Source organism: Maniola jurtina, chromosome 12 (assembly GCF_905333055.1).
Source record: "Maniola jurtina chromosome 12, ilManJurt1.1, whole genome shotgun sequence".
NCBI classification, from domain to species: Eukaryota; Metazoa; Arthropoda; class Insecta; order Lepidoptera; family Nymphalidae; genus Maniola; species Maniola jurtina.
Genome location: NC_060040.1, coordinates 14,283,765 through 14,298,607, shown reverse-complemented (window position 1 = coordinate 14,298,607; position 14,843 = coordinate 14,283,765). Strand labels below are relative to the sequence as shown.

Genomic DNA, 14,843 nt, shown 5'->3' with positions numbered 1-14,843 from the left:
TGGCTGTCAAAAAGTAGGATTATTTTGTTCGCCAGTATGCATCAATTGTCAGGGTCAGACTTGCTCCAATATTGAAACAAATACAACAGATGAAGATATTTATGATATTAATGAAGAGACAATTGATGCATCCCTTTTCTTAGAACAGCAAACAGAAATTCTGCAAGAAGAAGAGAATGAAGACGAAGAAATAATTGTTGAAGTAGAATTAGACAATTATCTTATATAATGATGACATGTAGAAAAAAACAACCTATTCCACTTTAATCATTAGCAATATTACTATTCTTTCAATTAATAGGATACGATCTGATCAAACTTTCTTTATTACAATAGATCGTGGAGTATACCTACTGGGGAAACCACGTTAAAAAAAATGCGCCAAGTACATTACCTCATAGGTGGTGCGGAAATGTGTGTTATTATGTAAAATATGAATTTTCTAATGATTAAAACCGCGATATCTTACGAATGGTGAGTCGTAAGAGAAAAAGTGACTAGACCATTTTTGTAGAGAATTGTATGATCTACAACTTTTGTCCAACCTATTTTCACGATAATACTTACTGTTTTCGAGAAAAATGGAAAAAACCTTAATTTTATACTTTTGACCTTGAATAAAATTTTTTGCAGAAGTAGGATCGAAGGGGATTTTTGATATTTCATTTATAATGATGTATTTAACGTCTCTGGCAATTTTCAGCTCTATGCGAATTTTGGCTAAGTTATGACTTATTTTTGTCTATTTTGACTGGATTAGTACGCGACAGGTCAAGACGGCAATCGCAGCGGGAACGCCTCGCACACCCGCACAGCTCCCGCGCTAACACGGTGCGGGGCACATAAGTCATAACCCGATTGCCATCTCAACCTGTCGTGTACTAAAACATTGTACTAAATTTTGAAAAATAAATAATTTATAATTCTATCTATTTACTTGACTATTTACACACCTCATTCTCGACACAGGTCAACACGCGTCGCGTCCCCAAAAACAAAGGACCCCAATCCGCAAAGCGAGGACGAAAACCGCAAACAACAACCGCCGGGCTTCCGAACAAAAAATAACGACGTCGATTTTAAACAAACAATAAACCACCCCGCAAATCGGACTTGAGAGGAGATTTGTTGCTGGGAGGTTTCCAGGTAACTGTTGTCAAAGGGAAATAAATACTTTAGCAACTTTAGTTGAGTACAAACAAAAAATAGTCGCCCTAAAGCCTTTAGCCACGTTTACACTTTGTTACGATTTGTGAACTTCGTGCAATAGTAAACTTTTTTTTAATCATTTATTACCTCAAACGAATACATCCAAAAATTAGGTTTAGCCACTGATGCCTAAAATACTAGTAAGTTATACACCCGTGTTATAAGTATCAGTGTTTTCCCCTTACAGGCTGGACTGCTTTAGTCTTATCTTCTAGTCATCATCATGATCAACTCATCGCCGGCTCACTACAGAGTACGGGTCTCCTCCCAGAATGAGAATGGGTTCGGCTATAATCTACCACGCTGGGCAAATACGAATTGGCAGACATCACACGCATTTGAGATCATTATGAAGAACTCTCATGCAGGCAGGTTTCCTCACGATATTTTCCTTCACCGTTAAAGCATTTGGCGACATCAATCATCCATTTACCTGTCCACGAAATCTCATTTATAGAAAGCAAACCCTCACTATTGAATTTGATTAAAGTAGGTACATGCCCTTAAACGAATGCAAGTCATTGAATTTTCCTTACACATGCAGAGCTGCTGGGTAGATAGTAGATACCTATAGTACGCGACAGGTCGACATGGCAATCGGAGTGGGAACGCCCCGTTCATTTTAGGTCAAGGTTCAAAAATCAAATGACATTCCCCATTCGAGTTGTACAAAAACCGAACCAATTACAATTCAAGGTGCACAGATCACGGCTCGCTGTCACACATAAAAAGAATTCAATGAATGAACGGCTGCGAGCCGCGAGTGGGACAGCTACTCGACTAGCGAGCAACGTGGGAAACCGGCCGGGCGACCTTGCCAAGGCGAGCGAGTTCAAGCAACCTGCTGCGGCCCGTCCTCAGTACCGCACCGGCGAGTTAGGTCTCAACCTAACTAGAAAACTGCAACTTGATTGCGGTAGAATGACAACTACAACGTCACGATCGATTGGTTGACGGTCGCTCATTATTGGCTATAATGCATTGTTGCAACTAGAATAGCATTTCAGCCAATAACGACAATTGCGATTGTAATAATGATTGACGCAGGTTTTACGGAATCGAGCTACTGTCGCGTTAGTTACTGTCAGATAACACAATTTCAAACGATCCGTCCATATTCTTATCACTCCCCATATTATAAATGCGAAAGGGTGTTTGTTTGTTGATTTGTCCTTCAATCACGTCGCAACGGATCGACGCGATGTTTTACATGGCTTACTTTTTATCCCGGAAAATCAAAGGGTATTCTCATCTTACTCGCCATTTTAACTCTATGTGTTTATAAGGACTAAATCGTCCTTATTTTAAAGGGGGAAAATAAGGACTAAAATAACCTTTTAAATAAGGGCTAATACCGTTAAAGTACGATTTTAGTCCTTATTGTAGGTGAACCAGACTTTTGACATGACAGTAATTGACACATAAAGTTAAGATGGCGAATGAGACCTCATTTTATACGCATTAGACCTTTGTTGTAAACGAGGTGATTGTTGAATTGAGGTGAGGTTGAAATGGCAATCGGGGAGGGAAAGCTGCACCCCCGTACAGCCCCTGCGCTAACCCGATGCGGGCGATCGCGAGTGACGTGCGGGTGAGCGGCTGTGCGCCTCATACCCCGACGCCTCATGCCATCTCAACCTGTCGCGGACTATGTACACTCTCTCCGACCTCCGTAGGTTCTGTAGAAAGCTGATCTAGGCGTACACACTCGTGCACTAATAGAAAACTAACATATATTTACATACAACGTAACACTATATTTCCTCGTTAGCTTTCATTTACAAATTGTCTATTTTGCGCAAATGGGCACAACGCTCGAGCACATAATGTTCGTCTATGGCAATCGTAGACCCACGCGATCCTCCTACAGTGGCGGCTGGTCTTAACACAACTGCCGATTCTGCTGGTCAAATAAATCATGTGATCAATTCGAATTTGACAAATATATGTAGATATATCGATGTTTATTATATGCGTGACGGCAAGATAGAGAAAGGCGAGAAGGGCAGAGACCAAAGACAAATTGTATGGGACAGGTCAAGAAGAAACCTACCCTAAATACCTGGAGAGACCCAGACAGCGACATACCAGAAATCTAGTGATTAATCTAGTATTGTTATACTTTTCTATGTATTACGTGGTAGCAACTCATCTGTTAGGGTGTATATGAGCTGGCGGAAAGGTATCTAAAATCGTATCAGAATTTTTCGAACATGTAAAATGGCGCCTTCTTCCAGGTCCAGGCAGGTTGAGCCACCATATTGCTACTTTGAATCGCAATGAACATTTAGCCTTTTGCGAGCCGCGGTGTTTATGACACGGCGTGTAGGTAATATTATGGTAATCTATTCAAACCACTCACAGAGGAACGGCGAAGCGCGTTTGATCTTACGCGAGTTTATATCGATATCACACATTTATTTTTATTCGATGGTAATTTAGCGCTTGAAGTTGATTGCGATCTCACTAAATGATGGTAAGATTGGTAGTACCCGAGTGACGATGGAATCTACCGGTTATATCTGTCTATATAAAATTCAAAGTCCTGACTGACTGATGTATCAACGCACAGCCTATTTAACAAACATGAAATTTTGACAGTAGGATCCTTCTATAACGGACCACCCACTAAGAGCGGATTTTTGGAAATTCAACCCCTAAAGGGGTTAAATAGGGGATGAACGTTTGTACGAAAATCCGTCATTTAAGGTGTATCTATGTAAATTGGTATTTGAACTAGACAAAATTAGATTAGTAGATAAAACTAAGAAATACGTATTTCAGAGTTTTTAGAAATTCCACCCCTAAGAGTGATAAATAGGGGACCAAAGTTTGTATGAAAGTCCGTAATTTTTCCAGTTACATCTCTGAAATTTGAAATTCAGGATTTTTGGAAATTCCAGCCCCTCACCGATTTACAAAAACTCCACCCAAGCGAAGCCGGAGCGGGTCTGCTAGTATATATATTATGAGCGATGATAGCCTATTGGTTAAGATGTCGGCTTCATATTCGGGCGATCCATTGCCTTTGAGAACATTATAGAGAACTCTTATACTGCAAGTTTCCTCACGTTGCTTTCCTTCACTGTTAAAAACCAAAATGATATTTGATTAAGTACTTAAAACGCACATAACTGCGAAAAAATTAGAGGTGCGTGCACAAGATCGAAGCCCCGACCTCCTGAGTGTCAGACGGAGGCTATCACGGCCATTAGAAATTACAAATTCCTAAATCGCTGCCAGGAGTCTAACCGGGACCCTATAAATACCTAAGGTCGACAAGCGAGGCTGTGCGGGTCGCCCGCGCCGAGGCGTAGGTAGTTGGTATATTTAGCGCGGTCGATACGACGGGATGGCATTCCCAGACTACTGGCGCAGCTCCCGGCTTTACTTAGGCGCCATCACCACGGACGAGAGAATCGCGGCGATAGAGTCGCCGCGCGCCGGGCGGCGTGGGTAAAGTTTGTAAGTTTGTTTGTAGGGGGTAATCTCTAGAACTACTGAACTGATTTTGAAAATTTGATCACCAGTAGAAAGCTACATTACTCCTGAGTAACATAGTTTTATTTCCAAAAAATTAGAGATGCCTACTAAAATTGTAATAAACTACCCGTAAACTGTTATAGAATTTCAGGCCACAGTCAACCATACTCTTCAACAAAAATAGCTATTAAAAGGTATAAGTCATAGTATAACCATCCGGAAATTCAAATACGCGACAGAGACTTCCGAAACGAATATCAAAAGGCTCAAGGAAAAATGATTAGCGACCCATTGATATTCCGATCCTCGACCTTGAACTGGCCATTCTAACAATATATAGACCTGCACGAGCCTATTTCGAATCTTAGTGAAGTCCGTGTCATTTAATTATACGATACCACAATTCACGACAGTTTTGAAACTTTTAATAAAACCTCAAGGCTTCACCTCCACTGGCAGGCGCTAATGTAGGCTAGAAAACGACTAGGTATGTGACATGGGCAGTCATGACAGAGCAAAACGTTTTTTTTTTTAATTCATAGACTGGCGCTTGGCTGCAATCAGACCTGCTTGCAAGTGATGATGCAGCCTAAGATGCAGCGCGCTTGCCTAGAAGATGCCTATTTACTCTTGACTTCAAGTTACCCATATTAAAAGTGGAGGGAAAACTGATGCTGGAAGGGCGTTCCATATCAGAAACGAGGAAGCAAAGTGCTTCGTACGTGTCCGAGGAATTTCAACTACGTACCGATGCAGACCTTGACGATGCCTTACGGTACGATGGCAGAAAGGTGAATATTTCTAATCTTTGATGTCACGTCACCCGATCAAACCGAGAGCTAGCTCACTCTAGTTCACTCTGGTTGTAGGCTGAGCGTTGATACATCAGTCAATCGGTCAGGACAAGATTTTTCATATCGATAGTCAAGCATTAGAGGCTCCGGGATAACTTAACCCGTAGGTATAACTGGCAATGTGTGGCACAGCTTTTAAAAACTAAACGTTTTTTCTTTCTTTCTATTTTTTACAACGTATAGATGAACACGTGCACAATGCGGAGAACTGCATTATAAAAAAAAATCATATCTATAGATTTCGACGTGTTGCCGCTAATATTTCAATGTCAACTAGCTTCAGCAGCATTTCTGGCACACAACATAGCTTCGAGAGTCGTTCACGGAAATATCCAGCGATAGTCAAAGTCAACCACTAGAGCTTCGAGCTATACGTCTGGGAGTGGGCATACTATGGAGCTCTCTCATTAACGGAACGAGCTTCAAGTTCTGAAATTAAGAGTCAAATTACTAAAACTAACGCAAGAATAAGTTCAAAATCTAAAACCCGCCTACACGTCACACTTAACTATCTGTGATCTGTCTGAACTGTCAATTGAATACAAGAATCATTGGATCGTCTAGTTGTAAATTTTCATACAAAAAGCGATAACGTTTTTCTATATATGTAATTTAAATACCTATCTAAACTAAATGATGTCCGCGACTTCATCCGCGTGGATTTAGGTTTTTGAAATTCGGAACTCCTTGATTTTCAGGTAAGTATAAGAAATAGCTTAAAGGTCTTTTACTATATCATGCAAAACATGCAAGACATAACGTCAATCCGCTGTCCCGTAGCTGCTAGGGGAGTTGGTGATTGAAGGACAAACCAACAAACATAATATTTTCCCATTTATAATAATAATAATAATTAATAGGATAATATTTTCGACCCAGTGGTCCGGTAAGTTGTCAAAGGGAAAACTGTTCGTATCAATAACTAGATTATCGACCGGCACAAGATGCTTCAAAGATTAAATCTTCCGCCATCCCTGACATTGAGAATCTGACAGAAATCAGAATAAGTAATTGTTAGAACTGGTAAATGAAAATGGTAAAGGAAAAAGCAACGCGTTTGTGTACAAGTGTAAATGAAAAATTTATAACACCCCCGACAAATGAAGGTTACGGTAACTAGCAAAGAGCTGATAACTTTCAAACGGCTGAACCGATTTTCTTGGGTTATAGCTAAGAACACTCTCGATCAAGCCACCTTTCAAACAAAACAAACTAAATTAAAATCGGTTCATTAGTTTAGGAGCTACGATGCCATAGACAGATACACAGATACACACGTCAAATTTATAACACCCATCTTTTTGGGTCGGGAGTTAAAAAACAGACGTAATTGATTAGCATTACAGTTTAATTTATGTTGGTTTGGATGCTAGAGACAGGAATTATTCTTGAAATGGCGAGTTACTCAAACCGTTAAGCGCAGTGTTAGACGAGCTCCAGTCTGTCAGTCAGTCAAATGATGGCTGCAAGTGGATAGATGGGGAAGGCGGAGGATCGAGTGTGGTGGCGGGCTTGCCAAAATGCTTATGTCTAGCAGTGAACGCATAATACCTATAGGCCGATGGAAGAACGGAATGGAGTTTTTATTTTATTTTATAGACTAGCGCTTGGCTGCAAACAGACCTGCTGGCAAGTGATGATGCAGCTTAAGATGGATCGGGCTTGCCTAGAAAATGCATATTCATTCTTGACTTAAAGGTAACCATACTAAAAGTGGAGAGGAAATCTGATGGCATATCCTTGCCCAAAATCAGCGACACGCTGTGTAACGTTATAAAGAAAGCAGATATCATTTCTATTATCTTATTTACGATTCTATGATAAGACGATTAATTCGAATAAACATCAAATTAGCGTGGAAGGGCGCACTGAGCGGTTCTGAATATTTCAGAGGGTAGGTTTTGTGTAAACGGTTCTTTTGTGCGAAACGCGCGGCGGGAGCGCTTGGCGAAGGTATACAAAAACATAGTTTAGCAATCATACAGTTCAGTCTCGATTCCCATGTAATACTCTAGAAAAGTGAGCTAGCTACCACCCAAAGCCGTGCCGCCAAGGGATTTAGCGTTCCGGTATGATGCTGTGTAGAAACCAAAGGGGTATGGCTTTAATAAAAACAGCCATACCCCTTCCAGGTTAACCCGCTTCCATCTTAGACTGCATCATCACTTATCACCAGGTGAGATTGCAGTCAAGGGCTAACATGTATTCGAATTAAAAAAAGTAGAAACACACTCATAACCTAGGGGACCCGCCGCATTGATTGTTGAGTGTTGACTCAATGTTCAACTGTTAAAGGAGCCCCTGATACAAGCGCAAGACCGTGGCGTGTGGAGGTTGCTAGACCCAGACCTATGTCCAGCACTGAACGACAATCGGTTGATGACGATGGCGATGACTAAATGTTCGTTGTAATACGTTAAGAGGACTATCATTGCTGTAAGATACGCAATAGCCACGACGTACATTTTAGTTCGGAAAGTGCGAATAACGGCAAAACGTGTCGCCTGCAGAGGAAGTGCTGACCTTTGCTGACGTTATCCACATTTCTTCAGCTCCCACTTCGACTGCCTTGTGTTGCTACTTGCTAGACATTCACATTTGCAGTAGGTGCTGAAAAACGCGCCTCTTTCCCTTGCAGGCAGGTATCCCCGCAGCTGCGTAATATACGATCAGCTATTAAACTAATTTATGGGACATGACTTCTGAACTGTACGAAAGTTAAACTGTGGCTTTTAAGTACATACAAAAATAAGCATCGACGTCGTGGTATAGCATACGACTGCACGTCCTCATTGTCAAAGGAACAATGGGAAGCAATACAAAGCAGGCGGGAAGTAATGCCAGTTGGTGAACATAAGCCGATCATAGCATTGCCAAACGCTGAATCAACTAACGCTGATACACCTTTGAAGACTAGCTGTTAAAGTTGCACCATGCCTGGCATAGTGTGACGATCGCAATCACCTCTAATTAGCTGACTCGCTCTTATTATTGGCTAAAATGCAGTTTCAGCATCTTCAGCAAGTGATAAGACTACTCCACTGTTGGATATAGGTCTTTTGTAGCGACTTCCACTAATATATCCGATGCCGAAACTTGGATATTCGGGCATTAGGAAGTCTGAAAGAAGCGCCAGTGGTATACAAGATGATGGGTAATGGCCTGGCATGGTATGGACATATAATGCGGACAGAAGAAAGTCATATTCCTAGAATAATATTAAATATGCATGTGGGATGAAACAAGAGGAGAGGACGACCAAAGAAAAGGTCGATGGATTTCGTGCCTATAAAAGGAGTGGATGATACGTCGACGGAGAGGAGACGGAGGGAGTCGAAGAAGAAAGCATGTTGTGCCGACCTCACGTAGGGTGGCATAAGGTCAGGAAGAAGAAGGAGATGATGCAGCCTGAGGTTGAGCACGCCTGACTCGAAGGCGCCGATTCACTTCTTTGAAGGTACCAATATTACAGCGAGCAGGGAAAACGGATTACGGCAGCCGGGCTCTATAGATCTCACCCTTAGAGTCCGTGGAATTTCGGACGTGAGGCATTCCCAAATGCTTCATGTCAATACTCGACACTAAATTCTTGTACGGGTGTGAGTGTAGAACAGGCTTAAGGTTATCCGAAGTGATAATGGGCGTCGCCGTAGCCCGGCACAGCAAAACGGTTGATTGATTACTAGCGCCGCGATCGCCGGGATTAATTGCTATCGGAGCGATTTTATCCCAGGATCACACGCTCCTGCCGATGACCTCCAAACTTAACTTAATGATTAAATGATTTATTTGTTTTTAAAATTGGCCTTTTAACCGCCGACCCAAAAAGGAGGGGTGTTACAAGCTTGACGTGTGTATCTGTGTATCTGTCTGTGGCATTGTAGCTCCTAAACTAATGAACCGATTTTAATTTAGTTTTTTTCGTTTCGTGTTCTTAGCTATAATCCAAGAAAATTAGTTCAGCCGTTTGAAAGTTATCAGCTTTTTTCTAGTTATTACTGTAACCTTCACTTGTCGGGGGTGTTATAAATTTTTAATTTACACTTGTACAAATTGTGGCTGAATTAAGTTTGCAAAACCTGTATTTCAGGGTCCCCACTCTTCCTACTCCGTCATTCACAAACAAATACATATATGAAACAAAACAAAATTTAGAATACGAACAAACCGTGGACTAATGTAACTCGCGGGTTATTATTAGATGCTTTTGGATAAAGCTTGAGTGCAGTCTCTGGTAACAACTTCGATTCAAACCAATATCACTACATACCCTAAAGCGAAAGTGAGTTTGTGTGATGTCTTTTTTACCCGACTACCGTGGTAAATATAAAAGTAAGGGTTATGATTTTAGCAGTCTATGTATGTATGTAGGTTTGTATTAATGTGTGTTCCACCGTAGGGCCAAAGTACTGAGCCGATTTTGATGAATGAGGCGTAGTCGATTCGTTATTATATTCCGGGTGAGAAAGGCTACATTTTATGTGAAAAATTCAAGCTGACGGATGTTACATCCAAAAAAAAGTGCGCCGCAACGGAGCAACGGATGAACGTGATTTGTTGCATGGATATAGTAGACCTGAAGAGTGACATAGGCTACTTTTATCTCGGAAAATCAATTCCCACAGGATTTTTAAGTTTCACCCGGCATGCATCTTGCGGTGTGATGGTAAAAAATGTTTACATAGAGTATGTACATGTATATATATACTTTATTGCACCACAACACACAAAATATGACAGGTTACAAAAAAAAAACGACGGTCTTGATAGTGTTTTCTAAACTGTTATTTGGACAAAGTTTGCGTGCAATTAAATCTTAATTGAAACCAAAGGTCATAATTTCATTAGATTTGATCAAATGAATGGTTCTTTCAGAACCTCTATTATGTTTTGACCCATTGTCATTTATCATGTCCCCCGGGTAACCCATTTTAATTGCTTCGAGAGACGAATCCAGAGATAGCCAAGGAAGATTATGTTTCAGTTTAAAGTTATAGTTACCTAGGAAATCGCTAGCCATATTATAAATGCGAAAGTCTGTTGGTTTGTTGGTTTACTGGTTGGTTGATTTGTCTTTCAATCACACTGCAACGGAGCAACGGATTAACCAGATTTTTTAATAACTTGAAAGTAGAAGAGTTCCCACGGATTTTTTAAAAGCCTAAATCCACGCAAACGAATTCGCGGGCATGGGCTAGTTGGATATATTTTCTAAAAATAAGAACTACATGTATCGATCAGTAAGAAAAACATGCCTAAATCTAAAGTAAAGTTACCTAATCAAGTGCCGCCAATTTATATCCACGCGAACGAAGTCGGGGGCTTCATCTAGTCATTTATAAAGCCTAAAATATTCTTTCAACAATTTAATGTATTTATTACACCGCGTTTACGATAAATTTTACGCACAGTTTCTCTGTCAACACCAATCTTACATTAACAGTGTAAGAGTTGACGACGAATGTAATGGAGGTTTCGTCATCGCCGCGATATTCCAGGGACGGACATTTTAGGCTACTTTTTGTCCCAGAAAATCAAAGATTGTTAAATAGTGTTAGTTCTTGTACGATGGTACGGAACCCTTCCTGTATGCACCCAAGTCGCACTTGACCGATTTTTTCTTATAACTATGTAAAGTCAATGTCAAAGTCAAAATCATTTATTCAAAGTACAATTGTACTCTTTTTGATGGTCGAAATTGTTAAATTTGTACGATATAGTGGTGATAATTAATTACGTAACTTAAAACTACGAGGGTTTCAAATGCGCCCAAGTCTGAGAAGAGCCCACAACAAACTCAGCCGGGTAAGCTCCTGCACTCGCAGTATATTGAATCTAATTTGTAATGTTATTCAGGTTATAGCGCACATTTTATGTCAAAGCTAGTTCATGTAATTCCGCTTATGAGATGTCGGTAGCCTTGATTTCTAAACGCGACAGAATTTCCGTACGACCTTAATCAAATACCTAATTATACTTTAGTTTTCCTTAGCTGAAGATGGGTGTACTTATGAAAAACGCATACCTCCGATGAAGGTATAATAACGTATTTTGACATCTTAATCACGAATATCAAGACGAAAATTGGCGCCAAAAAAAAATCTTTTGGAAATCTAGGAGTGATGCCCCTCAGTTCATAATTTCGGCTGTACAGACACACACCCCTAAAATAGTCTAAATTGGTTAGGAATTCGCGATTATGCACACCGAGCGAAAAGAGGTTCTCCTTCGCTATTCATATACATATTCAATATGGCGTTTGAGCGAATTTTCATTTCGATGTTTGTGATTAGGAGGTCAAAAGACGTTATTATACCCAGATTCATCGGAGCGATGCGCTTTTCGGGAGTTTATCCTAAAAGATACATTTTTCACAGAAACCTCGGAGAAAGACGTAAGCGACACGATTTTCCCGGCGCTTATGCCTTTTGGTGTTAAGTTTTTTAGTCGTATCATTGTCGTTTCGCAGTAGCAAAGCTGTATGGGCCGGGTATAGTGCGTCTCTGATGCATTTCAGCGAGAAGCTACTTGGTTACCCTTTAAGTCAGTTAAGGAAAAAAACATTTTACGTAACTATATTATTTTGCTCTCTGTGCTCTTAGACTATAACGGATGTTGCGATTAACCATAAATCTACAGAATATACAAACACGCGTTTTACAAGCTTTACGAGACGAGATAATTATTACAAATTTTATACACCAGTTTCATCGCAGCCAGGCCTGGGGAAGATTTAAAAGACGGACGGGGGCTGATTCGCTAACTCAGTGTCTAAAGCTCCGGCTACACGCTCCGTTTTGACTGAGAGCTTACCTGCACAAGCCAGTTTGGGAACTTAACAGAGCTCTCTCCGTCACTTACTCCATACAATCGTAGTTCCCATTTCATTTGAATATTAAGCAACCAAAGTCCATGAAATTTTGCAGACATAGTCTAGAAACTAATATCTGTGTCTGTGGTGTTTTAGATTTTTCTAAAAATATGTAGTTTTAAAATTACAGGGGCTCAAAGATTTGTATTTTTCTTTAAAAAAAGGCCCAACTTTGTGCTCGTTTTTCTAGACAACGAAGCAATTTAATGAAATTTGGAAAAACCACAGACCTAGAAAATTTAATGAATATTATGTAGTAAAAAAATTATCGTTATATATTTTATATTGTTATAATTATGTGGGAACTACGAAAACCAGAAATTACACCCAGAAATCTTGAAAATTTCGTGCTGTCTCGATTTGTGCAAGCGGGGTGGTGAAGTGCGGGGGACGACACGTGAAACTGACAGAAACTGACAGTCTAAACACACGGGCCACATTTAGACTGCACCCAACTCCAAACTTGTCGATAGGTCTAACTAAATACACTGGTACATTTCAACTTGCGTTAGACGTATGCGTTACCTACTCAGACGTTGCCTGTAGATAAAAATATGTCTCATGTTTGCTGGCAATAGCGCATGCATCAAACCCTGCAAGTTGCAACTCTCTTGCAAGCTATTCCTCACGCAATACGCACAGCTTTAATATTATAATTTTTGACAATGTATACTATATGTAATGCCATATCACAGGTCACTCTCTGATTTATTGCTAACAATTTACTTCCAAATGCAAAGAAATCTAAGTGTGTTGAATTCACACTGCCCAATACCAGGACCTTAAATGACATAAATTCATTGATAAATAATCATATGTTGAAAATAAAGGAGAACCCCGTGTTTCTCGGTATAATGTTAGATGCAAAGCTTCTATGGAACACCCACATATCAACACTTGATGGTAAACTCAGCTCTGCTGCTTACACTGTTAGAAAAATTCGACAGGTACTGACGTGGAAACTGCAAAAATTGTATATTTTGCTTATTTTCACTGTATTATGTCTTACGGACTCTTGCTATGAGATAAAGCGGTAGATATTGAGAAAAAAATGTATTACAGAAAAGGACAGGACGTGCAATTTATAATTTAAAACCGCGCGCTGCCATACAATAAAAATATAAGGAAATAAGTACCTTATCTATTATCTTATAGTAGCTTCTAAATATATTTACAACTAGCTAATGCCCGCAGCTTCGCTCGCGTGGATTTAGGTTTTTAAAAATCCCGATCCTTTCATTTCCCAGAACAAAAGTTGCCTCTCCGTAATAGCCCGTCCCCGGGATGCAACTTGTTTCTGTATCACGTAAGAATTTTTAAACGGATGATCCTTTTCAAATCCCGAGGGATCACCAGGATTTAGGAATGCAATTTCCTACAGCATCAGGGTTGAGGTCAACGACAAAGTGTTTACTTGGTATAGATACCTTCAATATCAATTAATAATCGACACTTTTTAAATCCCATTAGCTTTAGTAGTCAGGTCCCCTGCAACATCAGGGTTGAGGAGTTGGAATCCAAATTTTTTATTGAACAATGTCGCAAACTTTCTTTATCGATTAAAAAAACTACCCAAAATTACGCAGTTAGGTTACCTGCCAAATTTCATGGTTTTGAGTCAACGGGAAGTACCCTAGAGGTTTTCTTGACACACACGACAGACAGAGAGATAGACAACAAAGTGATCCTATAAGAGTTCCGTTTTTCATTTTGAGGTACGAAACCCTAGAAAACGTAGGATCGGCATTCCGAACCAGTGGTAAATTTTTCTGACCATCCAAAAACACTTTGAAGTTTACCTAAAAGTTTACAGGAATAAAAATTTATCATTGTATTCCATTCCATTTCATTCTATTCCATTCTGTTCAAAGATAAATAGATAATAAAAATATTTGTCACCGAAACAATAATTTACGATACATCAACCAATATCAATTTAACTGATGACAATCTGACTATTACCAAAGTGAACGACTACTATAATATCTATTATATACGACTAACATAATATGTATTATAAATTGTGTGCCGTTTGCATTCTCACTAGGTTCTCATTAAGTTTGTTTTATTTGGTTAAACTTTCTGGCATTTATATTGTTATGACGTTTAGTTGGCAAATAGTCTCTTTATTGGCTGAAACTCTAAAATTCAGCCAATCACAACAAAGAAAATATTGTAATAATGATTGATGCAGCTTTCTGTAATTGAAAACAAAATATTTGACATTAACTTGAATGTGACAGTGTTTTCCGAATAGGGTTGCCAGAGGCCCCGTTTTTTACTGGTTACCCCGTATTTCAGGATACAGAAACCTGTAATTATGAAAATAAAATACGGGGCAAATAAAACTAAATATTTTTAGGGTTCCGTAACTCAAAAGCAAAAAAGAACTTTTATAGGATCACTTCGTTGTCTGTCAGTCTGTC

The 14,843-nt window shown here is 39.7% G+C and overlaps 1 protein-coding gene and 1 long non-coding RNA gene across 9 annotated transcripts in view; one reads left to right on the top strand and one right to left on the bottom strand.

Annotated features, from left to right (window-relative positions):
• Positions 1 to 14,843, bottom strand: part of LOC123870542 (liprin-alpha-1) — a 159,545-nt gene that overhangs the window by 136,121 nt on the left and 8,581 nt on the right. The window lies entirely within an intron of this gene.
• LOC123870584 lies at positions 2,143 to 3,312 on the top strand. Its single transcript, XR_006797109.1, has 3 exons — positions 2,143 to 2,277; positions 2,886 to 2,890; positions 3,301 to 3,312. It is a non-coding gene; the product is annotated as an uncharacterized LOC123870584 (long non-coding RNA).